We start from the raw sequence: 14,203 nt of genomic DNA on the forward strand, positions 1-14,203 counted from the left end.
AGTTGTGTTTGCATGTGATAAGTTTAGACCTTACATTCTTGATTCTAAAGTAACTATTCACACTGATCATGCTGCTATTAACTACCTTATGGAAAATAAATATGCTAAACCTAGACTCATTAGATGGGTGTTACTACTCCAAGAATTTGATTTGCATATCGTTGATAGAAAGGGAGCTGATAACCCTGTAGCAGATAACTTGTCTATGATGTAAAATGTTCCTGATGACCCCCTACCGATTAATGATAATTTCCCTCATGAGAAACTTGCCATAATAAACACTTCATGTAGTACTGCTTGGTATACGGATTATGATAATTACATTGTTGCTAAATATATTCTACCCAATTTCACCTATCAACAAAAAAAGTCTTCAATGATTTACGACATTACTTTTGGGATGACCCACATCTTTATAAAGAAGGAGTAGATGGTGTTATTAGACGTTGTATACCTGAGCATGGACATGAACAAATCCTAAGGAAATGCCATTCTAAAGCTTATGGAGGACACCACGCTGCTGACAGAATGACACACAAGGTATTACAATCCGGTTTCCATTGGCCTACTCTTTTTAAATATGCTCGTAAGTTTGTACTTTCTTGCAATGAATGCCAAATAGTAGGTAATGTTGGTAAATGTCAGGAAATGCCTATGAATTATTAACTAGCTATTGAACCATATGATGTATGGGGTTTTGACTTTATGAAACCTTTTCCTTCTTCGAATGGATATACTCACATTCTAGTTGTTGTTGATTACATTGCTAAATAGTGTTGATTATAACACTTCTATTAAAATGCTTAAAGATATTATGTTTCTGAGGTTTGGTGTCCCCAAATACTTAATGACTCATGATGGTTCACATTTTATTCACGGTGCTTTCAGCAAACTGCTAGTTAAATATGATGCTAACCATAGAGTTGCATCACCTTATCATCCTCAATCCAGTGGGAAAGTTGAGCTGAGCAATCATGAAATAAAATTAATTTTGCAAAAGACTGTCAATAGGTCGAGAAAGAATTGGTCTAAGAAACTTGATGATGCTTTGTGAGCCTATAGGACTGCTTATAAGAATCCTATGGGGATGTCTCTGTACAAAATTGTCAATGGAAAAGCTTGTCATTTACCTTTTGAGCTAGAACATAAAGCCTATTGGGCAATTAAAGAACTTAATTATGATTTAAAACTTGCCTGTTAGAAGAGGTTGTTTGATATTAGCTCACAGGATGAATGGAGGACGCAAGCCTATGAAAATGCTAAGTTATTTAAAGAGAAAGTTAAATGATGGCATGACAAGACAACTCAAAATACAAGAATTTAATGTAGTATACCTAGTGCTTCTGTACAATTCTCGTTTCGGATTTTTTGCAGGTAAATTCCTCTACAAATGGAAAGGACCCTATGTTGTTGAGGAGGTTTATCGCTCTGATGCCATCAAAATTAATAAGTTCGAAGGTAAAAACCCAAGAGTGGTCAATGGACAAGGAATCAAACATTATATTTCAGGTGCACCCGTTAATGCGGAGACTAATATCATTCAAGTCATAACACCACAAGAGTACATAAAGGAAGTCTTCCGGAATACTCCAGAAACCTGAAAAAGGGTAGGTACATGGTACGATAACTAAACCGACTCCAAAAATTCCAAAAGAATATTTTTCTCCTGATTTTGGTATTTTATAAAAATAACAAAAAATAAAAACGAGTCATGGGGACCCATGAGGGAGGCACAAGCCAATAATACACGCCCCCAGGGCGCGTCCTGGTGGCTTGTGGGGCCCTCGTGTTCCTCCCGGACTCCAACTTCTTCCCGAGCAGTATTATGGTCTAGAAAAAAATCATTATATATACTACTGGTTGTTTTGATTATCACATCACGGGATTTTCCTCTATTATCTTTACGAGCTGTGTTTCTGGCACGCGTGAGAATATGTTTCTTCAAGATTCGGATGGACAGAGCTACGTCTCCCATTATATTTTAGATACAAAGATCTTTGGGGATAGCTATCCCTATCTTTGGCCCACTGATGATGAGGAGGAAAATAAATTAGAGGAAACAAAGGAAGCCAACTCAGATGAAGACGAAGTTGCACTACCTCAATCCGAAGATATGCATGTGGAATTCAAGAAGTCCAGTCTACCAAATCGGGTAAAGAAATATAAGGATCAATTTATCCCGTCACATTTTTTGTAGGAAAGCAAGATGGTATTATGCAAAAATATATTGAAGCTCGAGCAAGAGAATGATGATTTGAGGGAGGAGAATTTTATCCTCTGACATAAGTTGGAAAATAAAAATGCGACTACACCACCACCATCACCTGAGAAAGATGTTTGAGTAATTGGGTATGGGCACCACCCTCGGATTGTTCGAAGCTTGTGGGAGGTGCCCCAGTATCGTATCACCATCACCCCATCATCATTACTATCTATTTTAGTTTGATCCTTAGTTGTTTCATGATTTAGAGAAATAAATTTCAGGTTTGCTTTGCTTAGTATTTTTGCTTTGAGTCCCATCTACCCTTGTAATCGAGTGTGCAAGATACATAATAAAGATTAGTTGAGTTTTTGTGGTTTACCCGTGGGCACCCGTCATTATAGCATGTCCATAAAAATAAATAAATATATATATATATATATATCATATGCTTATTCCATGAGGAGTAATGACTTCACATAGTAAAGAGTATAAGTGATGATGATTGTTGAAAATGAAAAAACATAGTATTTTTTATGGTTACAATCTAAGCAAGACTGTGAAGGAGGAGAGGAGATTCTCATATAAATATACTATCTTGGACTTCTTTTGTGATTATGAGCCCTCATCAAATATTATATAATGATGAAGTGTTGATGTAGGACATGGAAGACAACATAATGGTGATGGCATTTCACATTCATATATAAGTTATATGGTCCTGGATCCTTTAACATGTGACGCTTTATTTAGACCTTTTGCTAGCCCAAAACTTTGCACTAAGTAAAGATACTAGTTGTGCAACCATAACCCCGAAACCTAATTTCTTGCCATGAGAGTCCACAATACCTACCCATGAATTGAGTAAGATCCTTCAAGTAAGTTTTCAACGGTGCCCCAAGCAATATAAAGTTGGTCCTAAATATGTGTGATCTTTTATTGCAAGGTAAAATAATCTTTGTACGATCTTGTGATGGCAAAAAAATAAAAGCGAGAGTCTGCATAAAAAAGTTTGCTATCACAAGGGGCAATATAAATTGAAATTCCTTTGCATTTAGAATTTGCACATTCAAAAACCTAAAAGTGCATGACAACCTCTACTTCTCTCTGCGAAGGGCCTATCTTTCATCTCTGAAGTTCACTCTTGTGCATGAGTCACTAAATTCATTCTTATTTCTACCTATTAATTTTATAGTGGCAAGCATCATGTGTCGAGGAAAGATTCAGATATATATATCCAAGTGAATGTAGATTATCATGATTTATTATAGTTGACATTATCCTCGAGGTAAATAAGTTGGGTGGCAAATCATTTAAGCCCCTATCTTCCTATGTGTCATATTAAAACATGAGCTCCAAAAAAGTGACTTGAGTATGAGCAATAATAGAATAATAAATGATAGTTGAGTATGATAACTTGCCAATAAGAAATCTCTTACATAGACTCTCCTCTAAAATGTATTTAAATATGATTGTCCCAATGACTCAGAACATAGTTGTTGTTTGTCAGTAAAGTTTATGCCTCATACTCCAATATTTGTGAATGGATTGTTAATTCTTTATGAGAAGATATATGATAAAATAGTTGTTGTTACGCTAATATTCATGATGCTCTCATGTTCGTATTTTATTTTTGTCGACTTCTCCCTCTCAAATCATGTGGACATTATTCTCGAGCTCGGCTTCCGCTTGAGGACAAGCGAGGTCTAAGCTTGGGGAGTTGATACATCCATTTTCCATCATGAATCCTTATTTGTATTTTTCTTATTATTGTCCATTATTCCCTATTATTATGTAATTCGTATGTGTTTCCTCTCTGAATATGCAAGGTACATTACAAAAAGGGAAGTATGTGGAAACTGGTATTCTGGACCGAGAAACCAAGAAAAGGGCAGAAAACCCAAGTTTCTGCAAATGACCTAAAACTTCACAGATAATTTTTCTAGAATATATAAGAATTATTGGGCCAAAAATACACCGGATATTGACATGCACCTAGGCACAAGCCAACATGGCGCAACCCCCCAGACCGCACCCTGTTGGCTTGTGTATCCCCTACCGGCCCTCCGACATCTCTCTTCTCCTATATGGTGTGTTTTACCCGAGAAAAAAATCAAGACATAATTTTTGGGACGAAGGACCGCCGTCTCGAGGTGGAAACCTAGACAGGGGACCTTTTTCTCTCCGGCAGAGCGATTCTGCCGGAGGAATTCCTCTCCGGGACTGGGAAATCGAAGCCATTGTCATCACCAATGCTTCCTCCTTCATGGGAGGACCAATCTTCATCAACATCTTCACTAGCACCATCTCATCTCCAAACTTACTTCATCTCGTGTATTTAGTCTTTGTCTTAAAATCTCAGATTGGTACCTATGGGTTGTTAATTGTGTTAATAACATCTTGTAGTTGATGCTAGTTCGATTACTTGGGACCCCGATCCTGAGTCATAAGAACCTAGCCTGTAACACATCACATCACTTTGCGGCCTCACACACGGTAAACTCCCCGGCTGCCACCTTACCTTGGCCGGGATCGTTTGCGTCTTTTGGCTCACGTATATGAATATGTTGCTAGCGTTCAAACGACAAAGAACCCGGGTCGACATGACTAGTTATAAACCCAAGCGGTGCATCCGTACAGGGACATGCATACATAACCCAGCAAAGCAGGTGTCGATCAACAGCGTGTATAGATGAGTCGTAGAAAGCTACAAGGACTCTATTACACCGCGTGACATTTCCCCGAGGGGACATACACATCAACAAAGAAGGATACACCCCGGTCAATCAATGTGTCTAGAGCAGTAGCAAGCTACCAAGGCTCGATAGAAGCACAAAGAGGCATTTCCCTCTAAAGAGTACTACTAAAGGCACACAACTAGGTGTCGAATCCCACACATATAATGCATTTCATAACATACACACAATATGCACGATATGTGTAGATACAACATGGCATCACAACATAACTCTATGACTCAAGATTTTATTAAGGACTCATAAGAATCAACATAGTGTGTTATTACAAACAGGGGTCTCGTGACCCGACAGTCAAGTCATACAAACAACAAGCGGAAGCAAATTTGTCTGGGTACACACATCTACTAAAAGTGGCTGGAATAGCCTGAAAAGAAACTACGACCCTACCAAAGGAGCCAGACCTCTATCTGGGATTCCCAAGCTATTCCGGTCACATCGTACACATCGCGTAGAAACCTTTAATGAGACTAAATCTTTTCTGCAAAACATAAATAAAGCAACCTTGAGTACAAAGGTACCCAGCAAGACTTACATCAGAACTATCTACATATGCATCTTGTTTCAATGGAAGATTCATGGGGTTTGATTGCAGCAAGCCAGCTTTGACTCTTGGAAAACCTGTACTACGACTACAAGTTCTTTCTTTGAGGTGGGATAGCGCACACGAGTCCACATATTCACCAATGCAATACACCACTATGGATCCACTCTCGTCTCCCTACGAGAAAGCCTTCCATAGCACTCACACTTATCTTACATGTTTTAGAGTATCCATTTAAGTTGTCTATGTACCACGTAATGTTTCCAAGTAGTCCATATCCGAGGACGTGGCTATTTGAACGGATTGATTCACCCTGCAGGGGTATACTTCTTCACACATGCTCTCACCACTTAGCACCATATGCACGTCATGCATCTCGGCAACCTTCAAGCGGAAGCACTAGCATGGGTGTCGGCCACGACCGTGAACCACACAAGACCCTAGTCCAGGTTTATCGCCTATTTGAGACTGAACGTGCAAGGAAGTCCGGCCGAGGTTTCCTCTACAGCCCCAAACGATGTGCGCAGGGTTCCCAAGCCCACCACTCGGGTGCCACTTGGTACACCGTGCCACTTTGTATCTACCGCAGAGAAGCCTACCCCGTCGGGCAGAGCTAAACACGGCCGCCAACACTTTTCCTACAAACACCAGAAACTAATTGTAACTCCTAGACATGGATCTAGGCAATTAATAAGCTGATCGGGGTCATATTTGAGGGCCCAATGCATGGTAGTATCTTGTCTTGGATAACATACACAAAACTCAGTTCTTAAGGATGGTCCCAATGAGACAACCCACCATGTACTCCTACATGGCCTCTCATCGCTACCTTTACCAAATCGAATTCACACTTTTACTCTCACACTGTAGGACATAAACACAACCATTCTGATTCATCATCGAGATGGATCAGACCCAACACGACTCTAAGCATAGAAGGCATTGTAAACAAGCATGGATGAGTAAGCACAACAAGGCTCAAGCAGTTGCTACTCATGTGAAGTGGTTTCAACTATTTACTATGACAAAATCAGGTCATGCAGAGGAATGGGTTCAACTACCGATAACATGTACAGTTGAATCGTGTTTGTCCTAATGCAGTAAAAGAGAGAAGGAGCGAGAGAGTGGGTTTATTTCAATATGCTCAAGGGGGTTTGCTTGCCTGACACGTCTGAAGATAATATGGAGTCTTCATCAATGTCAACGATCACATCGTCGAAAACATCGTCTACCGAGAGGGAACAACACCGATAAACAGGAAAGAACAATAGTTACTTCACAGAAATGCAACACTATGATGCATGCTCAAGACATGAAATGAAAGGTGGCAGGGCTAATGTGGCTATCATTTCTTAAGTTGAAATTGGTTTGAATTAGGATTCAAACATCACTTCAAGCCGGGTATTTTTCCAAGTACCCTTATAATTGATTCGACCTGATGCTCATAATAAATTGTTCCAACATGCATGGGGTTAGTATTTTGAGGTACTGATTTGCATTGGCCAATGTTTGGTCATAACAATTGAAGTGGAATTCGAATAAGTATCAAATTCCATGTCCAAACTAAATATGAAATTTATCCAATTCACCATTTTGCCTATTTGGTGATGTTAACTTTTTCAAACATGCATGAAAATGCCATATTCAAATTCTTTGGATTTTTCTGATCAGTTGTCATATATAAATTATTTTCATTGGACTTACATATTATTTTATATGATTTTTAGAAGTTTTCAGCATTTTCTAGAATTATAATAAATCAGAAAAGCTATTACTGCGTCAGGCTGATGTCATCCCTACGTCAGCAGGTCAACCAGCCGGTCCAGGTCAAACCTGACCAGTGGGGCCCACTGGTCAGTGACCCAGAGGCTAAACCCACGCTGACCAGCCCCTAATTGGGGTTTGACCAGGCGTGGGGCCCTCTGGCAGCGTCTCTGGGGAGAGTGGTTAGCGGCTAATGGCTGGCCACGTCGGTCCCCACAGGAGGGTGGTCGCCGGCGACCATAGCCGTGGCGGAGGACTCGTCGGAGATGGCCTAAAACGCGCTACAGGGCACCAAATCGGGCGCGGTTTGTGGCTACGCGAAGCTGGCGAAGCGGCTCGTCTTCTAGGGGTAGCAGGAGGGACTGAAGATGGCTGGAGAGACGCCGGCGATGAGCGCGCGGTGGCCGTAAGTTGGGCTCGTCGGGGAGGAGCTCTGGAGGGAGTTTTCACGCAGGAGAGAGGGGAAAGGCTCGAGGGCTCACGGCGGCTCCATTTCTGGCATCGGCGACGAAGGAGAGGCTTGGAGCCGGTCGAATCGAGGGCGGCAGATCCCGGTGACCGGAGATGAAGACGACGACGGAGCTGCGGCGACAGAGGACCTCGGCCCTTCTGGCTTCATTCTGAGGACGAAGAGGAACACATCGGAGCTTCTGAGCCTCTCAGGTAGGCCGGAGGGGTGCGGTTGTCGGGGTAGAGGGAGCTAGGGGAGAGGAGAGACGCGTGTGAGGAGAGGAATGAGAGGAGGGCACCTCGGGGCTTCTCAGTACGAGGAGATAGGGTCGAAGGGGGTGCCTCCAGCGCGAAGCAGGAGGTGGCCGTCGGCGAACGTGCGGGCGACACCTCACCTGCACACTGGCGGGAGGAGGAAGATGACCTCCTCGCCCTTGGTGGGCTGGGCCGGACAGGAGCGCAGGATAGGTAAGATTTTTATCTTTTTTCTTTTTATTCTTTCTGTTTGATATTTCTGACATTTCTTTTATTTGTTTTGGCTCCAACTAATTCAAAGAAAATAGCTAGACAACTCTAGGGTGTTATTTGGAATATTTCCAACCCCATGTGAAGTTTTGAACATTTTATAAAACTAGGAAGTATTTGAAATCAATTAATTAATTGATTTCAGTGGCTTTTGAGTTTAGAATAAAATGTCAAAAGTATTCTTAAAATAGGTTTCACCACTGGTATGTTGTTTCCAACATTTGTCAAAAAGGGGAAACATTTTTGGAGACCAATTGGGTAATTGAAAATAATCCTTGTTGATCCTATTTGGATTTTATTTGGTGCTGGGGTTTGGTCATCCCATTTAGGGTTCAAAAGGATTTTAACATGATGCATGGATGGTTTCTGATGCAACCAAAAATAAAAACAACAACACAATCTAGGGCTGTGACAACTCACGTCCACTAAACAAGAATCTCGTCCCGAGATTCAAGCGTAGTCGGGAAGAGGAAGAGGGGACACTAAACTATCACAATCTTCACGATCCATTTGCTCCTCCCGAGGACGTTGATTCATCGCACCATGTTGATCTTGACATCTTTGTCCTTGAGGTCTTCATCTAGCTTGGCGACAAAAGAACAGGGAGACTACACAAGATTCGATCTCCTCGAAGATCGAGCAACTCAAGATCAACTCATAGAATGAGACGTAGGAACGTCCCTTGAGCTGAGAGACAACACTCATGATGGAAACAAGGAAGTGAGGCATAAGACAAAGGTTCAATTGGTAGGCTTCAAATCCACGCTTAAAACAGATGATGATGAGGTTTCAAAGTAGCAAGGATTAAGTTACCCTTCATACCACAACGGGGCACCTTAGGAAGGTGACTCTTAGAGTTATTCCCCTTAAGTGGCAAAAAGAATTACTTTTGGTCCTAAGATCATTGAAACTCTTCCTACCAGGGAAGACAATTCACAAATGATTGTTTGAAGGAAGTTTAAAGAATGGCATACTCATTTTGGAAAGAAACTAGAGTTATTGAACAACTCGGCAAACGGAAGGCACATTCCAAGTATTACTGAGGATATAACCTAGTGTCTAAGCATGCTCTCAAGAACTTGAGCATTTCCATATTCATCAAAGTTTTACCAACATCTGTGCCAAGATCTTGGTGACACAACATACTACCTTGATGAACAGTGATGGAGGATGTAGATACAAAGGAAGACAACACTTCCTCAGATCTCACCTTAGCTGTGCCAAGGGAACGAAATCTGGTTGATCGACCGAGAGACATTTAGCACTCCGCTTCTAATGTTCTCCTTGATGTACTAGCACAACCCAATTATAGGTCATGCTTTATATCTAGCACATCAAATATAGGTCAGACTTCGGGCTCAAAGGGAGTCCATGAGGAACAACTTATAAAATAGGTCATACAAAAACCTCACGGAAGATGGCTAAGATTGCTGATGCAAGATATTATAATATCAAGTCTTCCGGCTAGGTGTGTTACCCATTTCACCACTTTACCGGGTCACATAGAGACCAATATCATAATTCTTGGGAAAGTTCCAACCATTATAACTGCCTGAGATTCAGCTCCTGTTGGTGACACGATGCTTCAGACTCAACATGTCAGAAAGATGGTTTGCAACACAAATCGACGAGATAACGTTGCGAGATTCTCAGGAAATGAACTACGGAAGACAACTCCAAAACATGAGCTGGATTGCAAGACCCACGTGAACACACTGCCCAAGGCAACTGTGAACACATATAAATCTTACAACAAAATACTACTGAGTTCTGATTTGGGAACCATCATTGCGGATATCGAAGCCATTTGCAACTCCGTTTGGGCCCTTCGGGAATAACACCTAACTTCTTTTCCTTGAACAAATTAATCAGCGGCTTGGTGTGCTACGAGATACATATGGAATGGAGGTAGCTAATCTCTCAGACCATATAATACTTCGCACGTGCATGACTGACTTGAGATGATTCCGAAGAAAACAAATTAACTTTTCTCGAATTCACGGCGACAACTTGCATCAGATGCACATGAATTAGAGTAAGTCACTTCTTACACCTAACATATACTTCATGAATAGACATGAAGACAATGTCTTAAAAGTTTCCAGCACTAGCTTAATGTCCAACATAGATCATGGAACAAATGAGAATGTTGCCGATGGGCTCAACAACAATTCATCAAGATACGCATATAAATGGATTTCCACAACTATGTGAGCAAGATAATAGCATTGGTCATATCAAAGAATACAATAGTGTAAGCTCAAGGAATTCCATGAGTAAGACACCGTTACTACAATCTTTGGTTCTAAGTTTGATTTGACACTAGCCCATTCTCAAATCAAAATTGAACAAGATAATATATGCAACAATTGATCACACGAATCAACCGATGAAAATATCATCTTTCTTCAGACTCACACAACAGGAAAAATATCCTTTTTAAATGAGCTAAGTTTAGGCGAAGCTTTTATCTTCCAACTCTCCAAGTTGTTGTTTAGCTTAACCAACTAGCTCGGGGTATCCAATACGGATTCTTGGAGAAGATGTCTCATAGAGAAACCAACTTGATCACGAGCTCTATCATAATAGTCAGGAAACAACCTGGTAATACTTCCGAGAAGATATTCGGAAAATCACAAACCACCAGTATGTTATTAAGCTCAGGAACAATCTTGCTTTATAGGGGAAGATGATGTGATCAATAGAACGAGGGATTGACAAAATCCTAACTCATTGATCAAAAAGTGCACCATGAAACATGGACTAGGTAGCACGGTCGATCTTAGGATGATGATTCAATCATCATCACCATAAGAGTGAATTTATTGTCCATTAACTACTAAACAATAACATTGCTAGGAGTATTGATTTCACACATCATGGTTCACTTGTCGATATTTCGGTTACAACCAACACGAAAACCGAGGAATGAACAATGATAGCGAAAAGTATCACTACATCAAGAGTTCCTAAGAGATGGTGCAATTCTCACAACACTCTTGACAAAAAGAGGGTAATACTCCAAGATAGAACAGAACAAAAGTTGGTTTAGCATTTCGATGTACGTAATACAACTACTTTGACACAATCCAAGAAATGGATGAGGTACTGGAGTTTGCTTCTCCCAGTCATTCGAGAATAGAACAACTTGACAAACCACGAAATAAAAGACATTAATGACACGAATGCACAACTATTCTTGACAATCCTCTCATGGATGAAGGTCAGAATACAGCTAAATAGGGCCAACTCAAGAGCACATGGTTTCTTGAGTTGTGGATGCATGGATTAGCATGTCGAGCGGGTTCAACATAATTCTTCCAGATAATCCGTGCAGAAGGGCGAAGTAGGCAGAATCACAATATGGAGTAGAGAACTCATCACGAGCACTCTTGTGATGATCCTTAGTTCACGGAGAACTTCTGCCAAAGATGATTTATGGTGTTGGAAGAATGATATACCATGAACCTTGGGAGCTACAACAAGGTTACTAATCATTCCAAAGGAACTAGCAACACTGTCAACAGAGATGAGTAGAATGATCCTTGGATTCAAAGACCCAGAAATAAAATACCTACAAACTAATTAACATCACGAGATGTTTTTCGAAAATGATGGCCAGAACTATCACACTGGAAGACATAGCAGACATCTAGACTATTGTGTAGTTTTTGGAGTAACATGTTTTCCTAATACTTCAACAAAACGTCGAGGTAATAGAGTACCTCAATACAATTATTAGTGTGCTTTGTCCGGCCAAAAGACATTGGGCAAAAAGGAAGGAATTTGTAATCGCATCAGACTATTTGGGAACTTTGGAAAACTCGGACAGCATAACGGCTGTACGGGCATGAAATATGAGGCAACCTGCAAGAAAACTAACAACATAACAATTGAATTCTTATGGAGACACTGATCCAGGAAGACAACAACTTTTCTATAAGTCTCCAGCATAGTAACTCGTCATCCTAATGAATAGATGAGAAATCCTAATTTTAAATCCCGTAGAATAAAGAGGAGGATGGCTCAGAATAAAATGACACAGGGAAAGGAGTAAAAAGAGCCTTACGTTCCCTTCCACAAACAATTCCCTTATGTAACTAAAGATTTGCTAGACACAACATCGACCAGTTTGGCTCGGTTATCCTACAGGCAGTCAAGCTCTGATACCAAAGCTGTCGGGACCCCGATCCTGAGTCATAAGAACCTAGCCTGTAACACATCACATCACTTTGCGGCCTCACGCACGGTAAACTCCACGGCTGCCACCTTACCTTGGCCGGGACCGTTTGCGTCTTTTGGCTCACGTATATGAATATGTTGCTAGCGTTCAAACGACGAAGAACCCGGGTCGACATGACTAGTTATAAACCCAAGCGGTACATCCGTACAGGGACATGCATACATAACCCAACAAAGCAGGTGTCGATCAACAGCGTGTGTAGATGAGTCATAGCAAGCTACAAGGACTCTATTACACCGCGTGACATTTCCCCGAGGGGACAGACACAGTGGCAAAGAAGGATACACGCCGGTCAATCAATGTTTTTAGAGCAGTAGCAAGCTACCAAGGCTCGATAGAAGCACGAAGAGGCATTTCCCTGTAAAGAGTACTACTAAAGGCACACAACTAGGTGTCGAATCCCACACATATAATGCATTTCATGACATACACACAATATGCACGATATGTGTAGATACAACATGGCATCACAACATAACTCTATGACTCAAGCTTTTATTAAGGACTCATAAGAATCAACATAGTGTGTTATTACAAACAGGGGTCTCGTGACCCGACACTCAAGTCATACAAACAACAAGTGGAAGCAAATCATGTCTGCGTACAGACATCTACTAAAAGTGGCTGGAAGAGCCTGAAAAGCTACTACGACCCTACCAAAGGAGCCAGACCTCTATCTGGGATTCCCAAGCTATTCCGGTCACACCGTACACATCGCGTAGAAACCTCTAATGAGACTAAATCTTATCTGCAAAACATAAATAAAGCAATCGTGAGTACAAAGGTACTCAGCAAGACTTACATCAGAACTATCTACATATGCATCATGTTTCAATGGAAGATTAGTGGGGTTTGATTGCAGCAAGCCAGCTTTGACTCTAGGCTAACCTGTACTGCGACTACAAGTTCTTTCTTTGAGGTGGGATAGCGCACACGAGTCCACATATTCACCAATGCAATACACCACTATGGATCCACTCTCGTCTCCCTACGAGAAATCCTTCCATAGCACTCACACTTACCTTGCATGTTTTAGAGTATCCATTTAAGTTGTCTATGTACCACGTAATGTTTCCAAGTAGTCCATATCCGAGGATGCGGCTATTCGAACAGATTGATTCACCCTGCAGGGGTATACTTCTTCACAGATGTTCTCACCACTTAGCACCATATGCACTTCATGCATCTCGGCAACCTTCAAGCGGAAGCACTGGCGTGGGTGTCGTCCACGACCGTTAACCAAACAACACCCTAGTCCAGGTTTATCGCCTATTTGAGACTGAACCCGCAAGGAAGTCCGGCCGAGGTTTCCTCTACGGCCCCAAACGATGTGCGCAGGGTTCCCAAGCCCACAATTCGGGTGCCACTTGGTACACCGTGCCACTGTGTATCTACCGCAGAGAAGCCTACCCCGTCAGGCAGAGCTAAACACGGCCGCCAACACTTTTCCTACAAACACCAGAAACTAATTGCAACTCCTACACTGGGATCTAGGCAATTAATAAGCTGAGCGGGGTCATATTTCAGGGCCCAATGCGTGGTAGTATCTTGTCTTGGATAACATACACAGAACTCAGTACTTAAGGACGGTCCCAATGAGACAACCCACCATGTACTCCTACATGGCCTCTCATCGCTAAATTTACCAAATCGAATTCACACTTTTACTCTCACACTGTAGGACATTAACACAATCATTCCGATTCATCATCCTGATGGAT

This window comes from Hordeum vulgare, chromosome 2H, assembly GCF_904849725.1.
Source record: "Hordeum vulgare subsp. vulgare chromosome 2H, MorexV3_pseudomolecules_assembly, whole genome shotgun sequence".
NCBI classification, from domain to species: domain Eukaryota; kingdom Viridiplantae; phylum Streptophyta; class Magnoliopsida; order Poales; family Poaceae; genus Hordeum; species Hordeum vulgare.